General features: G+C 38.9%; 1 long non-coding RNA gene across 2 annotated transcripts in view; it reads right to left on the bottom strand.

Annotated features, from left to right (window-relative positions):
* The window catches only part of LOC106990170 (uncharacterized), a 269,658-nt gene that overhangs the window by 55,152 nt on the left and 202,339 nt on the right, over window positions 1-12,167 (bottom strand). Inside the window, exons 3-5 of one of the 2 annotated variants that reach the window (XR_009596749.1) lie at window positions 7,291-7,395; window positions 6,066-6,150; window positions 2,748-5,674 (exon numbers count right to left, since the gene is read on the bottom strand). This is a non-coding gene — a long non-coding RNA (uncharacterized LOC106990170). Of the gene's footprint in view, window positions 1-2,747; window positions 5,675-6,065; window positions 6,151-7,290; window positions 7,396-12,167 lie in introns of those variants that run through there. The other variant, XR_009596750.1, reaches the window with a different exon arrangement.

Below are 12,167 nucleotides of genomic sequence, written 5' to 3'. Positions count from 1 at the left end.
CCCCTTCCTGCATTTTAAATATTTGGGAAGGACGGGCTGGGGGTGGGGAACCCTCTGATGCACTCAGAAGTGGGTGCTGGCCCTTACTGACCTTCTTCTCTTTGCTCTACATGCTAATTACAAAGCGGCAGAGAGAATCCAGGAGACAAGTCAAACTTCAACAAATATTTCTTGGGAGCTTAGTATGTCTCCTGGACATGCTGCTGCTGCTGCTAAGTCGCTTCAGTTGTGCGGACATGAGACCTATTCAATTCTTTTCATCAGTTCAGTCGCACAAAGCTCTAGACCGAGAAGGGCCCGGTGCTTGGTTTAGAGCTCTGCTGTCATTGTAGAATTCTTCAGAATTCTTTGGTATATCTCCTATGCTCATGCAAATAGGCATGCACAACTGTGATTCGACAGCAGTCCGGTAGCACAGTGAGCAGTGTGCCCAGCAGTTGTCCAAGTCATCCTGTGTGCAGGAGCAGCCTCGGGCACTGGGGTACCATGGACCCACAGGGGCTGGCTGGGCCATGACCTCGACCCAGAGGTATGGCAGTGGCCACAGCAGCGGAAATGGCTGGGTCCCAGGCCCGGGGAAAAGGAGACCCATGGTGGGAGGCCAGCTTGCCCATCGGTCCCTAGAGCCCGACCTTGCCATGCCCGCGCAAATGTTAGCTCTCCCACCTGAGCACTAGAACAGAAACTACAGGCACTTGGGCAGTAAACTTCGAAAGTAAATTATTATAAAACAGAAGCATAAATGAGGACATCAAAATAGAGCTTCTTATGGAGTTAATTAGAACGCAAAGAGTTTAGAATCACCAGTTTGGAAACTGCTGCCAAACACTGAAGAGAGAATGTCTACAAACTTAGAAAGAGGAATTAATAAAAATATGAGCACACTAAGTAGAAAAACCCTACACTATTTTCATTCGAAGCTTTAGATGAACCGATGATTAACAAAGAAAACAATTTTAAAATTTAAATTTTCTGCTTAATTGAAGGTAAGGCAAAGCATGCGTGAATATGTTTTAATCTATATAAAAATTATGAAGTCACTTGTTTCTTGTACAGCCTCTACAAGCTGACAGAAACTATCAGAGGAAACACTAAAAGGCCTTTGAATAAATTTACATATGAAATTAAATTCAGGCTAACATCAACTGCTTTGTAGAGAGTTAAATCTTTTTAGAAAAACTGTTCTACAAGAATTAGTTCTAGATGTGTGAAAATTTTATATACTTTGAAATTATCAGAAATGTAGCCTAATGTCACAGTCTATAACATATTCCTAACTCTAGTAACCCTAGATGCATCAGATTTCTCAAAATTAAAAATCAGAAATTATTTTCTTTCTATCTTGAATTTGTTAAGAATGACTGACATCACTTTCAAAATTAAAGTATAAATATATCGATACCGTTAAAAGTATAAATTTGATGACCTGAATTTGCAGAAAACTGAGCCAATAAATAATCTTGTGAGCAGTCAAGATACTGAATTAATGCATTGCATTTATGTATTCTATGAAATTATGTCATGAAAAATATCTTTTTGTAAACTTTGTGTTATTTCTCATGCATTGACATTACTCTTACTATGTTTCATAATAAAATATTTTTAAGGAAAAATCTTTATGTTTTTGTACCTTAAATAGCACTTTTTCCTGCTTTTTGAACATAGGCTTGACGTTTTCATTTTGCACTGAGATCTGCAAACTTTATATAGCTGACCCTGGATACAACATTGCATTCAAGTCAACAAACGTATATTGATTGAATTGTACTTTGTATGATTAATCAAGATGAAAATGTGGGAGATGTATCTTCGAGGAACTTACATTCTATGGGTTCAGGTCAAATAATTTTAATACATGGTAGAATTTAAGTATCATGTAACGAACAATGAAAGTATTATGAGAATATAGAGGGAGATTAGTCATTTAATTTATGACCTCTTAGGATCTTCAAGTAGCTTTAAGGGACAACTCAAACGTTTCTAAATTTCTTTCTGACTTCCTCAGGAAGCGTAGGCCTGTGTCCCAAGTTTCAGTTTACCAGTATCCCTAGTCAGTTGGCAATTACATGGTTGGTAGTATCAGAAGGAATAATGCCTTTCTTCTTTAAAGCCCTTCTTCATTACCAGCAGCATGAAGATGAATTGTGGACTGTGTCCGCATATGGCCTAGTCCAAGCTGCTATGCATAAGTGTAGTATATACTATTCGATACTCTTCCATTCAATGTCCTAAGGAGTTTGGAAGGTAAATGACCTCATCTAATTCACGCGTCATTCCAGATCTGTCCACTTGCCTTGATTTTGACCTTGAAAGGAGTAATACCTTGTGCTTAAGGAGCCAGATCCCAGCTGCCTTGGCCAGCATCACAAGCCACTTCAGTGACTGCTTACCTAGACCCTGGAATCGCTCCTAGGCGCAACCTAACAGCAGCTGGCCACAGCCCATACCTCTAGATTCTTGCCTCTTGACTTAGGAGTTTTCTGTTACTGTTGAGACATAAGTTATCTTACGGCCCACTTGGCATCCAAGTATGCACAATGCAGAAAATACATGCGAGTTAATATCCCTTAGGACAGACTTTGACCAATGGGTATGAACACTAGCAGATAAATTCTTCTCCTTTTGTTCTGATGAATGGACTGTTCAGAGATGTAGTTTCACGTGACTCCTCTGGAGACATCCTCTGAGGCCAAGCAATAGTTCCTGAAAGCTATGGGCAGCTCAGAAGAACATTTCTTTGCTTTTGCTTTTTCCTTCTGTGCCAACTTCCTCTCTTTTCTCATCATTGCCTCTTCCCTAGGATTTCACATCTAAGTAAATTATTAGCATGTAAGAATTTGACTCGGGTTTAATTTTCTAGGACATATGGGCTGAGATATTAATATGCTGTAGGTGTATTTCTGACATGAACACTTAGGCAGCAGTATAATCTGGTTAAAAGCATAGATTCAAGCTGGGCCACCTGGGTTCCAATCCCAGCTCCTACATTGAGCACTGGTATGACACTGGGTAAGTCACGCAGTCTGCATTTCATTGCCATTAGCAAAAATGCATATTAGTAGCTACCTCAAAATATTTATGTGAGATTTATAAGGCACATAGTGAGAGTTATGTGTGTTAAATAATTAAAGGAGAAAAAGAGACGATCATTGAATTTCTTTGCTAAAGAAAACTCCCAATCAAAACAGATCCTATCATCAGACTTCACCTTTTGACCAAATTGAATTCAAGGAACTCAAGATAGAGGAGCCTTGGGGGATAAAACTTGGAATGACCAGAACTGAAGCTGAGTCTCACCTACTATGCACGGTGATGTAGGAGAGACCTGACTGTTAAATATTCAGGAATGTTGCGAGTGGCTGTTCAACTGTCGTTAGCTTGAAATTGGCCATGATATCATTTACACTGTGGAAACTGGCAAATGCCACACATCAGGGCTTCACATTTCTTCTGAGTCTCAAAAATGCCATGGAGAGTAAGTGGAAATATTTGTTAAGCTATGAAGTATTACTACAAAAATTAGCATTAATATTTGCCTGTCATACTACTAGATAAGGGCTTGGATCTTTGTATTATTTGGCTCCATTCAAATCAAGAGCCCTTGATGCTTCTGGTGACTTCATTTCTACCTCAAGAAAAGAAAGATGCCTAAAAGACAACAGAGGGCTTAGTAAGAAGTGTTATCCATGGTCTCAGTTTTAATCACTTCACATAACATAAATTGTAAATTTCCTCAATTTGTGTCACAGATTTTTCAAAGCACTTAAAGTATTAATTTTATCTCACATTTGTGTATAATGGAGACTTGAACTACAATCAGCTCCTTGCTCTCCATTCCTAACTTCACTCTTTTTCGCTTACATTGCCCATGCCTCTTCTTCAGTAGCATTCTCTCCCCCAACATTCTTGTTTCACCCTTCCCCAGCCTCCCACATGGCCAAATTCATTTTTATTTAATGGATTTCTGTTCCCTTATCAATTGGGAACTCTCTTCTAATTTTCAGAATTAAGGGAAGTACCTTTCTACCTATTTTCATTGTAGCCTCCACACACTTCATCGTATCTATTATTTCTGTATAAGAAAATTCAGCTCATTTCCTGGTCTCCCTTACAAGGCTGTGCATTTCTGTTTTATTATGTATTCCCATATTTAGTGCAGTTCTTGGCTCATAGTAAATTTCAAACACTGATAAATTTCTATATGGCCTTAAAAATTTTTTTCCCCCTAATTCCTACATGAATACTTATATATCCATAGAAGACCAATTTTGCTATAGAACAGCTTACTTGAGTAGAAAATTTGTAAGTGTACCAAGTATAGTTCAGGAATCTACAAGCTAATGTCTAACAGATGTCAGATACATGGATATATTCTAGCATAAATCACTCATTCTGGATTTTCAAACCAAAAAGTGTACATTTCCTTATAGAAACCAAAGGGAAAAGGAGTCTGAGAGCAAAGGAATCATTTCTGAAGTCTCTGATAATATGGAAGGAAACAAGGATCCTCAGATGTCACCATAACCCTGGATAGACTTGCTTTTATTAGATAGCAAACTGTGATCCTCTGTCCTAGTATATTTCAAGGAATATTTTAATTAAAATGTGTTCAGCATGTATGAGTTAGCATACTGGAAATGTCATTTTAACAGAAAAACTTTCATATACTTTGTGGCTGTGAACCAAGGAGTCAGTCACAAATGGAAGCTACAACCAAAAAGCTATTTTTAGATTGGAAACTTAGAGGTACTCTATTTTGCACTATGAATTTCTCTTCCTCATTGGGCTTTTATCTTTGCATTTCTTTAAGAACTTCTCATTTATTTCAAAATAATCTCCCTTTTCTAGTATCTCCCCTTAACAAAGCAGCACCCTTCTGCCCGTGGAATCTTGTCAATTACATTTTGGATAGAATTAGGATATGTGCTTCTTTATTATCCATTTTCCACCAAAACAGAGAAAATCACGCGCCTCCCTGGATAAAGTAGAAAATCATTAAAATTGGTCCAAGACCATACTACAAAGCTACAGTAATCAAACAAGCAAGGTATTGACACAAAAAAACAGACATGCATCAATGGAATAGAATAGAGAGCTTAGAAACAAACCCACACATCTACAGCCAATTAATCGCCAATAAAGGAGGCAAGAATACACGATGGGAAGACGACAGTCTCTTCAGCAAGTGGTGCAGGGGAAGTTGGACAGCCGCATGCAAATCAATGAAGTTAGAACACTCCCTCACACCACACACAGAAATAAACTTAAAATGGCTTAAAGACTGAAATATGAGAAGTGGCACCATAAAATTCTTAGAAGAGAACATAGGCAAAACATTCTCTGACATAAATTGTACCCATGTTTCCTAGGTCAGTCTCATAAGGCAACAGAAATAGAAGTAAAAACAAATGGGACCTAATTAAGCTTAAAAGCCTTTGCACAGCAGAGAAAAACATGAAACAAAAAGACAACCTGCAGATTGGGAGAAAATATTTGCAAGCGATGCAACTGACAAGAGCTTAATTTCCAAAATAAACAAACAGCTCATACAACTCAACAGCAACAACAACAAAAAATTGAAAAATGGGCAAAAAACCTTTGAGTTCGTTTAGTCATTTCTCCATGATAAGAACCATGTATAAGAGAAACATCTTCATCTCTCTTATTCACATCCCTAGAGGCAAAAAAAACAGGTAGGAGCACAATAAATATAAATGGATGGCTCAGTCAAGGCACTGCAGCCAAATGATCACCTGTCTTTACACAGAGGCAGAAGCAAACGCCACAGCTTCACCAGGCTAGACTCATTCCAGCAAAGGGCACCCCTGTGTACTTGCAGGAAGCTACTATGTTCCAAAATGCCCGCCATGCATCCAGGGATTAAGAACAACTGTAGAAGTGAGCAGATCAGAGGCTCAAAGGCACAGAAAACTCCCAACAATATACCAGGTAGAGCTCTTGCTTTGGGTTTGCAAACTATTCTTGGAAACCTTACATGGAGTCAAGATTCAGAATATTCACAAATTCCATTCAATTTCATAAATGTGCTATACTTTTGGACATACCTTTGATTGAGATGGAGAAGTTTATCCAAGAAGCAATCCTTCTTTAAAAAGTGAGTAATTCACATTTCTTGGGGAGATATAGTAACTGAAAGAATCAGAAGGAGGAAGGTTTGACAGTGACATCTAGAATATCTTTTTCATATTACCTAACACATTCTGATTAGCATCATTACTCCCAATTTCAGAAAACTGAGATGAAGAGCCATGTAGAATTAGATTTAAAACTCAGTTTCTCAGCTGGGATAGGATGGGATGGTCTTCAACTCTGTCTACAAAGCCCTTTCTTCTGCATCATAAAACCCCTCATGAGGCTCTTTAATAGCAGCAATAAAGGGATCAAGAGTAGGACACTACCAATTGTATCACTGGTCCCTTGGCTTTTGACTCAGTCGCAATATACACTATGCAATAGATGGTCCAAGGGCCCCATCACTATTAATTTATGCCACTCTTTAATGGGCTTTTGGCCAAAACTTGTCACCTCAATGTTTCAAAAGTACTATGAAGACAAATTCAATGTTTATACTGGTGTACTCTTTATCATAAGAATCCTAAATTTGGCCCCCTATTCTAATTTATATTACTTCAATTTTTTTAAAGTTTTTATGTTTGTTACCATATCACTATGTTCATTTTTGCTATAAGCCACCTCAAAGCCATTGTGAAATAAAGGTAAGTATAAAGAAATAAATTACACTTACTGTAGTAGATGACAAAAATAGTCATAAATTTTCATGCTTCCTTATATCCATGGCTTTTGCCATAGAACATAACTCCTCCCAGAAAGAGAATCTATTTCCCTACTCCTTAAATCTAGACCGACTTTGTGATTTGCTTTAGACAATAGAATATGACAGAAATGATAGCGTGCCAGTTCTGAGCCTAGGCCTCCACCCCTTGCACGCTTTTCTCCCTCTCGGGTCCTTGAGGCAACCATGGTGAACAAACCCATATTAAGATGAGAGACCACTTGGGACCACTGATTCCATCTTCCTAGTGAAAAACCAGCCATCCTCCAGAAGCAGAGACGCCTGGGTGCTCTGTCATGAACTCCAGATTCGTAAAGGAGCCCAGCTAAAACTAGTAGAACTAGACAGGTAATTCCAGCCTAAGTAAGCAAAATAAATCGTTGTTTTCTTAACTAAGGAAGCAATGGCTACCTGATGCACCTATAATTATAATTGCCATGCCTATGCGCTCATACCGTAAGAGGTGACTTACTTACATAATCTCAGCCATTTTGAGCGGGGCACTGTCCTTGTTTTATAGCCGATCCTTATACAGGTTTAGTGACTGGCCTTTCCTCTTCCATAGTGTAAAGTAGATCAACCTATTGGATTGTCATAACAGGAAATGTTAATTAGAACTCCTTAGCCATGCACTATTTCACTTGTATACTTTCCCATTTGGCCTCCAATTGAACAGACTGAAAAATGAAGCTTGAAAATCATTTGCAAATTTTTCACATTTTTGCTTAAAGGTTAAACCTTAGATCATTGAAAGGGATGAAGTCAAATTATATGGAAGAACCATCTTATCAGAAAGATTTTTCCCAAGTTGAAGAGGCTTTAAGAAAGTTCTGAGAAAGCCAGTACTCTCTGAAGGATCCAGCCCATCCCCAAGTTGCCTGACATCCCTGAAGGTTACTCTGTAGAGCACTCCTCAGGGGGCCTTTGAGACTACAAATTACTCATTTGGAAGTTTAGGGGCTGACACATCTTGAGAATGTCTTTGAAGGAACACAAATGAACATTCTATTTTCTGACTACAAAACTCAGTACCAAGTCATGAGCCAAATTCTGTTCATTCTATTGGTCTTTGTCCATCAAGAATCCCTTCCCAATGCATGGACAAAAATCAGCCCCCAATGTCAGAATGTAAAAATTCCAGGAGATTGGAAAAAAAAACAAACAACCCAACGTCCTTTCAGGCTGCCTCTGCAATCTGTAACCTTTGAGAGTCAAGATCTCTTCCAGTAAAAGAGATAGCATAGGCATTCCAGTGGTTGGATGAACGTTGTATTATGTAAGGATGAAATAAAGAAAAAAAGCCTGCTCAGTTACCCCGGCTGTGCTCAGATGGGCAAATACAAACTTATAAACTAAAATTAGAGCACTTAAAATTTTCTTCTACTTGATACCTTAAAAAAACAAGATGCACTGAATTTTTCTCACTTTCATCTCGCTTCTAGTTTGTATTTCATTTTGTTGTTCTTGAGTATTTTATACTCTATCAATCCCTTCCTTGCCCAAGGACTGTGTGTGTCTGAGTGGACACACATAGGGGCAATGAGCTTTGGGGACAATGGAGGCAAGGGTGGATGTACCCAGATAATAAGAAGGGGACAAATCCGTAAAGTCAAGGAGAACTAAAGACTGTTCAATAATAAAAACTATACACATATGCAATTGAGCAAAAATCGAAAATATAATAGGTCACATTAAATTTGACAGTCACAAATTTTCTAGAGAGCCCTCCTTAGACCTCAGTTCCTACAATGACAGTTCTAACTCAATTCATTAACTCAAAGCCCTACAGGATTGGCCCTCTGCCAACCAACACTCCTTATCATATTTGCTTTCTGGTGTTGAATTCTTGCACCTTGACTATGAGACTAACCTTCAGACATTTCACTAGTAGTCACTAGGCTAAGAGTCAATCAATCTCCTCTGCAGAAACTTGAACTTTGAAATGAGGTTCACACTGGTTGGATGCAACTGTGGGGCTTTTGAATGACTGGGTCAGGAAGGCAGATAGGTCTGAAAGTTCAGGTGGTAGATGGTATTCAAATATTGACAAAGGGAGACATGAAAAATTAGCCTCCTGGTTCTGCATCTTACAGACTTCTTGTGTGGTCTCTTAAAAGATAACCATTCTCAGGATTTTTAATGTTGAGAAATGTTCCATCATTTTACTGAAATAGTTATGAAAAAAGACAAGTACTGAACATATGTAGGTAGCTTTAAAACTACACTGAAATCCAAAGAAATGTTAAGTTACAAAACTTTATCAATTTAAAATCAGTGAAAAAAATTTGAAGAAAAGGGTGATTTTGTTTTTGCTAAAATGAAATAATCCAGATTGTATTTAAGGATAGAAAGATGCATTTATGTGCTTAGTGCCTCTTTCTTTTTTCACTTGATTCTTCTGCTTTGGATAAGCTATTGCTTGACTCATTATTCTTACTTTGGTAAAAAATATTTAGTCATCAGTATATTAGATTAACCAGTCATTTAAAACTCTGCCACAGGTAATACTCTGTAATGACCTATATGGAAAAATAATCCAAAGAAGAGTGAATATAAGTGCATGCATGACTGATTTATTTGCTGTTCAGCAAAAGGTAACAGCATTATAAATGAACTATATTCAAATAAAACTCAAGAAAGAAAAACCCGGCCAAAATGAAACACAGTGAGAAAAAATTAAATTCCATGTAATAAGTTTTCCAAGTGTTTTTATAACTTCCCATATGTCTACTTATGACCCACTCCATGTCCATGAATAAAAAGATGGGTGCCACCATCACGCTGGCCAGCAGCACCATCATGGTGTTGACTGTTAAGATTGAGGTCTTTTTGAGCTGGGCTTTCCGAGGTTGCTATTTCTTGAGTGTTTACTTTTTGGAAACAAATGCAAATTCATATATGGAAACTGAGTAACAACACTCAGGTACAAGGTAACAGATCAATGTCCAGAATTGCTTACGGTAACTTGTATGACAACACAAAACTAAAATTATCACAGAAAACTATACCTTGGAGAACACATTCCATGCTTGTAAAACATCTTCCTAGTATACTGTTTTGCCTGGGACAACCTGGCCTTGCTAATAGATTACTTATCAAAGCATCATGAATACCTTTGGGGACTTAGAAAGGTGGTGCCGCAAACTTACTCATACAGTGGGACTTGAGAAGGGCTAGATATATAAAGACATCTGATAATTGAAGGTAAGTTTTAAGAACAGCTCCTAATTTTTAATTTATTTTTCTGCCTTAGAAAGCACAAACTAAAAAGTTTAAAATGTTATTACTTTTTAAGAACATTAGCATTTTTATTTAATATATCTGAAAACTAACCTTCAAAGGCTAGAGTTTGTTTCTGGTTTATTTGCCTGATCAAGTCAGAGGCTGCTCCCTCATGCCATTTTAGTGTCTCTTGTTGGGGGGGAGGTGTGGGGGGGAAAGTCAAATCCTTTCTTTTACACAGAAATGAACAAAGAACAAAATTAAGGAAGAACACTGTATGTCCCCTTTTAAAAGTTAACCCGAAACCCAAAGATTATTTTGAGTTCTATTAGATAGAGATCATCATCCAAGGGATAGACTTGTCCACAGGGTGTTAATTATTCTTTATGAAGTACATTATTTTACCTGTGGCTTCATGAATCCCCCCCACATAAAGATGTCCCACCTGTACAATTACCCCACACACATATACATCTTCCCCACACCTTGCAGTAATTTAAGTACCAGTCTCCTCCAATGTCCTGTTTCTTCCATAACAGAATATACAGACTTGGTAGCCCTGGGACTTTGTTTTCTACCACTAGGTTGAAATAATTCTGGCAACTGGGACCCCAGAGATTTCACCATCTGATTGCCTTAAGATCACCGGCCAACTTAATGGGTTCCGAGGATTATTGCAATCTTGGGGAAAACATTTTAGAAAAAGTCATTATTACTTACAGAAATAGCTTTAAAACTTTCCCAATATATAACTCTACTTAAAGTATTACGTAGTGACCTATATAATTTGTTTGTATGCTTATTTAAATGCCTAACAATTTATATTCAAGGAGTAAATCATCTGGATTGCTTTTTAGAAACATATATTCTTCATTCTACAAAGAGCCACCGGCCCCCCCTGCCCCCGACCTCCAGTCTATTTTTCGACTTTTTTGAGGCAGAGGCAGCTCCTTTTCCTCGACTATCCTTTCTCCTTAATAATATGATGGGTAGCAGGCACATGACTGTCCTGATAAAGATGTTTCCCAGCCTCCCTTGAAGCCAAATGTGGTCCGTGATTAAGCTCCGGTTAATGTGGCACCCCACTCCAGTACTCTTGCCTGGAAAATCCCACAGATGGAGGAGCCTGGTAGGCTGCAGTCCATGGGGTGGCTAAGAGTTGGACTCGACTGAGCGACTTCACTTTCACTTTTCACTTTCATGCGCTGGAGAAGGAAATGGCAACCCACTCCATTGTTCTTGCCTAGAGAGTCCCGGGGATGGGCAGCCTGGTGGGACGCAGCAGCAGCAGCAGCAGCAGCAGCAGCAGCAGCAGCAGCAGCAGCAGCAGCAGCAGCAGCAGCAGCAATGGGAAGTGAAAGTGTCAGAGAGCAGCTTCTGGGAAAGTTACATGAGATTTGGGTGACATATGGCCTCTGCCTCTCTTTCATTACTTCACCCCTCCTGATGCCTAGAAGTAGATACCACTTTGACCATGAACATGAGGTCATACCATACAGGAAACAGCCCAGAGAACTGTTTAAAGACTTCCAGGAGCCCAGTCACCCCACCAGCTCTGCAATGCTTTTGTCTACACTCACCTGAGAGATATCTCCTATTTCTTGACCTCTTTTGTTAAGTTTTTATAATTTTGGATTTCACTGTAATATGCACATAAACCCAAAGTTACAGAATGCAGTTTGGTATGAATCATATGGCTAAGTCGCCAGCTTACAGCACTAATATGGCACAGATATGTAAAAGTACAAGAGACATGAGGTCTCCCCGTGAATAATATAGAATTCCGAAGGCTTGCACGTTAAGTCTAGGGTGATCATTTCTATCACTAACGGAGAAGAATCATGTTCTGAATCCACATAGGATGGAGTGAGGAAAGGTCATCAGCTTGCATAAATGCCTGAAGGTCAAATGTCAAGAGTTGTTTGAACAGCTTGGTGGGCTAAAATGAGGTAATCCAGACCCATAGACTCTTGGGAATAAACTGAGCGGTTGAAAGAGAATCTCAGACAGAAGGGACTTTGAGAAGGTGCATGGGCCAGGCCGACACCAGCCCAGCTCCCTTTCTCTGGGGCTGACGCAACCTGCCCTACTCCGCCCTAACCTTTGACCTTCTGTACAGCCCCACACAGAG

The sequence above is a fragment of the Ovis aries genome, chromosome 16 (assembly GCF_016772045.2).
Source record: "Ovis aries strain OAR_USU_Benz2616 breed Rambouillet chromosome 16, ARS-UI_Ramb_v3.0, whole genome shotgun sequence".
In the NCBI taxonomy this organism is placed as follows: domain Eukaryota; kingdom Metazoa; phylum Chordata; class Mammalia; order Artiodactyla; family Bovidae; genus Ovis; species Ovis aries.
This window is presented reverse-complemented; position numbering and strand designations above follow the sequence as displayed.